Genomic DNA, 6,439 nt, shown 5'->3' with positions numbered 1-6,439 from the left:
TGCTGGCTTTTTGTTCATTCCTGGATTTGTCCAGTTTTTTTTTTTTTTTTTTTTTTTTAAGGAGCATGTGGGAGGGGTGGGGAGCTGACTATAAGTATGTGTGCCACATATATGCAGGGCCCACTAGCCAGAAGAGGGCACCAGATCCCCTGGAACTGATGTTACAGGCATTTGTAAGCTGTTCAATGTAGGTGCTAGGAACCAAACCCAGGTCCTCTGTAAGAACAGCAAGTGCTCTCAATCACTAAGCCATCTCCTCAGTTCCTGATAACATTTTAAAACTTGGGTCTTCGTTTTATTTTTTTCTATACTACTCAAACCTATAAGGTAATTCATTTTGTGATTTAAAAAAAAAAAACTAGGTAACAATTTCAAATATGAGTACTTAATGAACAACAGATGTAAACCTAAAGGCTGTCACATTTCTGCAGGTAGCATATAAGCTGCAGTTAAGGCCATCCATCAGGAACAAAGCTACTCCATACTGAACCAGGTCTAGCACAACACTAGGCTTCTTGGTGTCAGAATAAAAGCTGCATGTCTCACATATCAAAGCATATTTTAGAAATTCATAAACTGAAACCTTTTCTATGAGGAAACACACCAAAATTATCTCCACAAAACAAACTAGTTGAGCAGGAAGTTACTAGGAACACCTTAAAAACTAATCATTGTTTTCACAGCTCTGAATAACAGCCAGCTGATGTTGGTACACAGTGTAACATAAACAAGTCATCTTCAGTGAGCTTGCCTGTGCTCAACAGGACAACATGAAGCTCTGAGTACATGGCTTTGCCTCAACAAAATCACACATAACTCCTGGAGGTTCACCCTCTTGAAGGCTCGAGGTTTCTGAGATGGCTTTCCCACTGAAGCAATCCTACTTCATCTTCAGAACGCCACAACAGACATCTGGGACACATAGTCTTTGTCAGGATGGCCTTCCTCTGTGGGATTCTTAGGTACATCTCCAGACCCTACCACAAAATTGGTGGCACTCCTTCCAGTCCCCAAGTTGTGACATAAAAATGTCTCCTGACATCATCAAATGTCTTGAGTCAAAATTACCTCCACTGCAAGTCGCTGCTACAGAAATTACTGTTATTGCCCTCGCCTGACAAATGGGCAAACGGAGTGGTGGGGTCTCCTCCAGAGCCCAAGATCCACTATTCTATTGTGTCTCCAGGTAGGATGCCAATTACACATCTTATCTAACTGAACCACCTTTCTACCTCAATGGACCTCAGCAAATATTGGTCTAAGAAACCTCATCACCTATTTATTTGCTTCCTACTGGGAAACACATCATGGTCTTCAACTAACATATAATCTATCTGAAAAAAAGTAAGATACAGCCAGACATAAGCCATCTTTATTGGAAAACAAAAAACAAACAAACAAACAAACAAACAAAAAAGCCCTCTTCCCTCGTCTGTAAAATAGAAACAATGCTTCCATGGCAATTACCTCCTAATTAACTGAGATAGCACAACTGAAGTTCTCATTGTAAAGTACAATTCCAGAAACAACTACAAACCAAAGGAGTGGCAACAAACAAAGCTAGCATTAGAAGACTCAAAGTCTCAGATGGGTTAGGCTGGGCAAGCTAAACACCTCACCTGTATAGTAGCTGAGCATCTAAAATCTACACTGGAGGTTATCTGATCTCTGGTAGAGTTCTCAAGCTGAGTTCTGACACAGCCTCTCAGCAAAGCTGCTTCCAGCGGGGCTGAAGGCAAGACCGGTTTAAGCATGAGAAGCAATAAGGAAGGGGACCAACGCCTGTTGAGCTCGCCACAGGTTAGTCCCTCTGCACAGGAGCAGGAAAGACAAGCTTGGAAAGAGATCAAGATCAGATGAGGTGACACAGTGACACAGTTGTGACAACAGCCAGGCAAAATCCAAGAAATAACATTTTCCTTAAAAAGTAAGCAAGAGTTGCTACAAAGCATAGCCTCAACTTCCATAGTGAATCTCAGAATAAAAGATGTACATTCTGACTGGTTAGCAAGAGTTCACTGAAAAAAAAAAAAAAAAAAAAAAGATGCTTAAAGCTGTGTGACTGACTGAAGGTAGAGATTTCACCAGAACAAAAGGTCAAGTGGCCTTAAATAGATATAAACTCCAACTTCTTTATCTCCATGTCCAGCCCATCCTGCTCTCCTGTTCATCCTTCATCAAGGTGAAGGCCCACAGGAGGCAGACCTTTTCTAAATCTTAATTTCAGTAAGTAAAAATTCCCAGACCAAATGCTGGCTAAAATTTATTAAAGACTGTAGAACACATACCTATCCCCATGCAGTCTCTACCTCAGGATTACCTGTGTGAGCACTCTGATGTAAGCCATAGTCAAGACAGGCAGGTAGCATGAACACTCAGGACAAAAGGATGATTCATGCCCCAGGCAAATGGAGGACAGGGGAAGGTTTCATCATGCTACTAAGAATGGCACACGATTTGGAAGTGTTTATTTCTGGAATCTCTGCTTTAATATAGCTGGACGATGGCTGACTGCTCATAACTGAAACAGCAAAATGCAAAGCCAATCCTAAGGGGACATCAGTGGACCACACTCTTATTCACCAGACTGCTTTAGTCTTCTGCTTCATCATCCTGATGTCATCACCACAACGAATCTTCTGGAAAACTACAGCCCAATGTCTTTTCAGCAAAAGCTCTGACTGGAAATAACTAGTTAAAACTAGATTAACAACAACCTTATCAAAACTAGTATCTAATGCAATGGCTTCGGCTTCACAACCCCTTCCTACAGAGCATTTCCTGGGGTGTTGGAAGTTCTGCTTTAACCAGTAACTGAATGTGGCACCAAAACCAGCTGTTTCTCACCACTTGGAATGCTCAAGTTTCCCCAAGAAGCTAGCCTGTGAACCATTAAACCATTAAGTCTGGTTGTCTAAAAATTCCTCCTTCAAGCAAGTCAAGTTTTCCTTTGTCTGATTTTTTTTTTCTTTTTGCTAACACTGCTTTCCACTTCAATAAATTAACTGACTGCCTCAAGACACATCCTGGTAAATATGTCACTCCGTATTGTTTAGATGAGAGACTCCTGTCATTATTTCGAGTTTTTCCTCTTGAACAATAATCCCCAGAGCCAGCTCCTCTGGAGTCAGGGCAACTTGTCTATGAATTTCCTTTCACTGCTTCCTACTGTACTGAAGATGGCCTGCAGAGAACTTACTCAACACTTAACCCTTCCCATTATATTTTTTCTCCATTTCCCTGAGTGCTTTCTTCTACCCCACTTAAAGAAGAGTTCTCTAGAATTCAAAATGAACCCGCCACCCTCTGCCCAGTTGTGTTTCTCCCATCCTTCCCCCGCCCCCATACCTTGCGCTTGCTCCTTGACCACACTTTCTCCAACCTCAGCTACTCACTACATCGGGTCAGTCGTGCCTCACCCATCAATTCCTTGAGGGAACAGACAAAATGCTCACCTGTGGCTTACTGCTCTCCTGGTAATCCTCAATATTCCACCCTGGATTCCATCTCTCCTGTGCTCCTCGAACTGCTCTGAGTTCACAAAAACAAAAAACAAAAAAACAAAAAACCTGGCAGACTCCCCAGTCTACCCTTGTAATGAGCCTGCTGCTTGTGAGCATATGAATGATCACAACACAGGGTTCATCCTGCTTTGACCACCATTTTCTTTTATGGTTCATGCTCTGCTTCCCTCGGTAGTTCTTCCTTTGCCTCCTAAGTACCCCATGTTTCCTCAAGGTTGGGTGCTTGCTTCTCTTTACTTTATATACTCTTCAGAGTTCATACTTCAGCTTTTATGTAACAGTTCTACAGAGATGGCTATCAACCTAGGCATTTGTCCACACTGCAAACTTAAATTTCTAATTTTTGCTTAAAATCATCATGTAGATAATATCAACTTACAATCCTTTTTAAAAAGATGTATTTATTTGTTTGTATCTCTGTCTATATGAGTACATGCACACGTGTTTATACAGATGTAAACACATGCAGGAACCAGGAGAAGACACTAAATATACCCTCTATCACTTGCCACTTAATTTTTCCTTTGATGTAAGGGTCTCTCCCTATACCTGGGGCTCATTATTTCTTGGCTAGACTAGACTCCAGAAAGCCACAGCAATACTTCCATCTCAGCCTCTCTCAGAGCTGGGGTTATAGGCACATGCAGAGATGCCAGTCCTGTTACATGGGTGCCAAGATACAAACTCTAGTCCTTGTGGTTTGAGAACAGGCACTCCTAACCTCTGAGCCATCTCTCCAGCCCCAACTAACAATGCTTGAAAGCCTTTAATATACCACTTACAAAGCCAAACCAAAGGCAGGAACATGCCCTGGAACCCTACCTACCTTGCATTAATGACTAATGAAGAGCCAGATTTATAGCATGGTCCCCTATCCCCACCCAAGTCCAACTCACACAATCTGCATGACCTTGACCAAGTTGCTGAACCTTTCAGGGCCTTAGAGCCCTTGTTTGTAAAGTACACGTATTAGCAGTACTTTCTTTTAGAGCAAATGCAGGGATTAAGTTAAAACATGTAAGATGCTTATAACTGTTTATGGTGCAGCAAGAGCTAGGTAAGCATTAGCTATTCTCTCTGATGGTATTGTTCACCTAAAAACCTAGTGACATGCTTATTATTTTATTAATTTATGCAGAGAATACTAAAGTTGATTACTATATATGAATCACAATATAATCTTAAATTTCAATCAATCAGACTTAACCATTGTGTTTCCCATTAAAATTCCACTTTTCTTGTGTGCTCTTCTTCGTTAAGAGTCATCTGCTCTCTCTAGTCCTGTCCTCACCTATTCACCTAGGAATACCCAGGATACTATTTCCAAACCCTTCTTTATAATCACCATCCTCCACACCTTAAGGAAAAAAATTAAAATTAAAATTAAAAAAACCCAAGTGGGATCAGCTTGTCAGATATTCAATGAAATAATAACAATATCTGTCATCTATCCAAGGCAGGTTGTTTGCCAAGAATAAAGCTATTAGTGCTTCACAGACATTATCATACTTAATCCTCATAACCACCCAACTACTCTCAGTTCACAAGCAACTTAATTAACCAAAATCACATAGCTAGTAAGGACAAGGGATTCGAATCTACAATCATCTGGCTCCAGAGCCCACACCCTTCATTCATATGCTGTAGCTAATAAAATTTTCATAAGCACATCCTTTACTCTCTCAGAGTTGGAGAGCAGACTCCTGGGTGCTCTGGTTTAAGGAGGTAGGAGTGAGGTGAGAGCTAAAGGAACAATAAGCAGACAGAGAAGAGTTCACAGTTGACCCGTCACCCAACCTCTCCACCTAGGTTACTTGAGAACCTACTTGGAAAGCTGCCCCTTTCTCCAGGGTCCCTACAACATGCTCCTTCCATAATAGCTAACATCTTTTCTTGGAAATCTATATGCCAAGTATGCCAGTGTCAATCAAGAGATGGGCAGATGAAATCTAGTATACCAAATCCGGAATATCATCAACTTCTCAGCTTCCAATTAACTTCCCAGAACCAGGAAGTCCTCAGCTTCCCACCTTCAGTGCCATTTTTTATCTTGATTCATTATTTCCAATGATTTCTAATCCTAGCAAATATTCTCAACACAAGCATCAACACTTAGACCACTTTAGAGATAGAAAGACTACCACTGAGAGACTAACAACTTGCCAGTGTCAACCTGTTATAAACAAGACAAGAATTCTAGTTGAGTATCTATGGGGCTCTGACCTCACACTCTTTTTCTCCCTCACACAGAATAACGTCTTTTAATTTAAAAAAAAAAAAAAAAGTCATTTTTAAATTTAAATTTAGTTAAGTCCACAAGCAACTGCACATCACAGACCCCTACATGGCAATGGGAAGGGCATGTCACCCTAGAGAACCAAAGTCTCTAAACAGAGAAAATGATCAAGAACCATAACTCTTTAAAAGGCTTCTGAGTTGTGCAGTTACAATTGAAGAACATGAAAAGCTGACAGAAACATCCATGTACCTGATTCCAAGGAAACAGTTACCCAAGTAACTTCACAGGTCTGGTCCCAGCAGACTCACTGGATCAAACAGATAATTTCCTGACTCATCATTTCCCTTTTCTCCTTCCCCTCCCCCACCCCTCTGCCCACAACCAATCTAGAAGACAAACACATGGGCTCACAAGCTTTTCTATCATTCATAAGAAAGTAGATAGCCGGGCGTGGTGGCACACGCCTTTAATCCCAGCATTCGGGAGGCAGAGGCAGGTGGATTTCGAAGCCAGCCTGGTCTACAAAATGAGTTCCAGGACAACCAGGGGTACACAGAGAAACCCTGTCTCCAAAAACCAAAAGAAAAAAGAAGAAGAAGAAGAAGAAGAAGAAGAAGAAGAAGAAGAAGAAGAAGAAGAAGAAGAAGAAGAAGAAGAAGAAGAAGAAGAAGAAGAA

The 6,439-nt window shown here is 41.2% G+C and overlaps 1 protein-coding gene across 14 annotated transcripts in view; it reads right to left on the bottom strand.

Moving 5' to 3' along the window:
* Ppfibp1 (PPFIA binding protein 1) overlaps positions 1-6,439 on the bottom strand; it is a 141,814-nt gene that overhangs the window by 128,009 nt on the left and 7,366 nt on the right. Inside the window, exon 1 of one of the 14 annotated variants that reach the window (XM_029535652.1) lies at positions 3,456-3,533. The exons of the other annotated variants lie outside the window; for them this stretch is intronic. The gene's annotated coding sequence lies outside the window, so the exon portion shown is untranslated. Of the gene's footprint in view, positions 1-3,455; positions 3,534-6,439 lie in introns of those variants that run through there. 14 annotated transcript variants of the gene reach the window in all.

This window comes from Mus pahari, chromosome 2 (assembly GCF_900095145.1).
Source record: "Mus pahari chromosome 2, PAHARI_EIJ_v1.1, whole genome shotgun sequence".
Taxonomy (NCBI): Eukaryota; Metazoa; Chordata; class Mammalia; order Rodentia; family Muridae; genus Mus; species Mus pahari.
The sequence above is the reverse complement of the archived record's forward strand: the minus strand, read 5'-3'. Positions and strand labels throughout refer to the sequence as shown.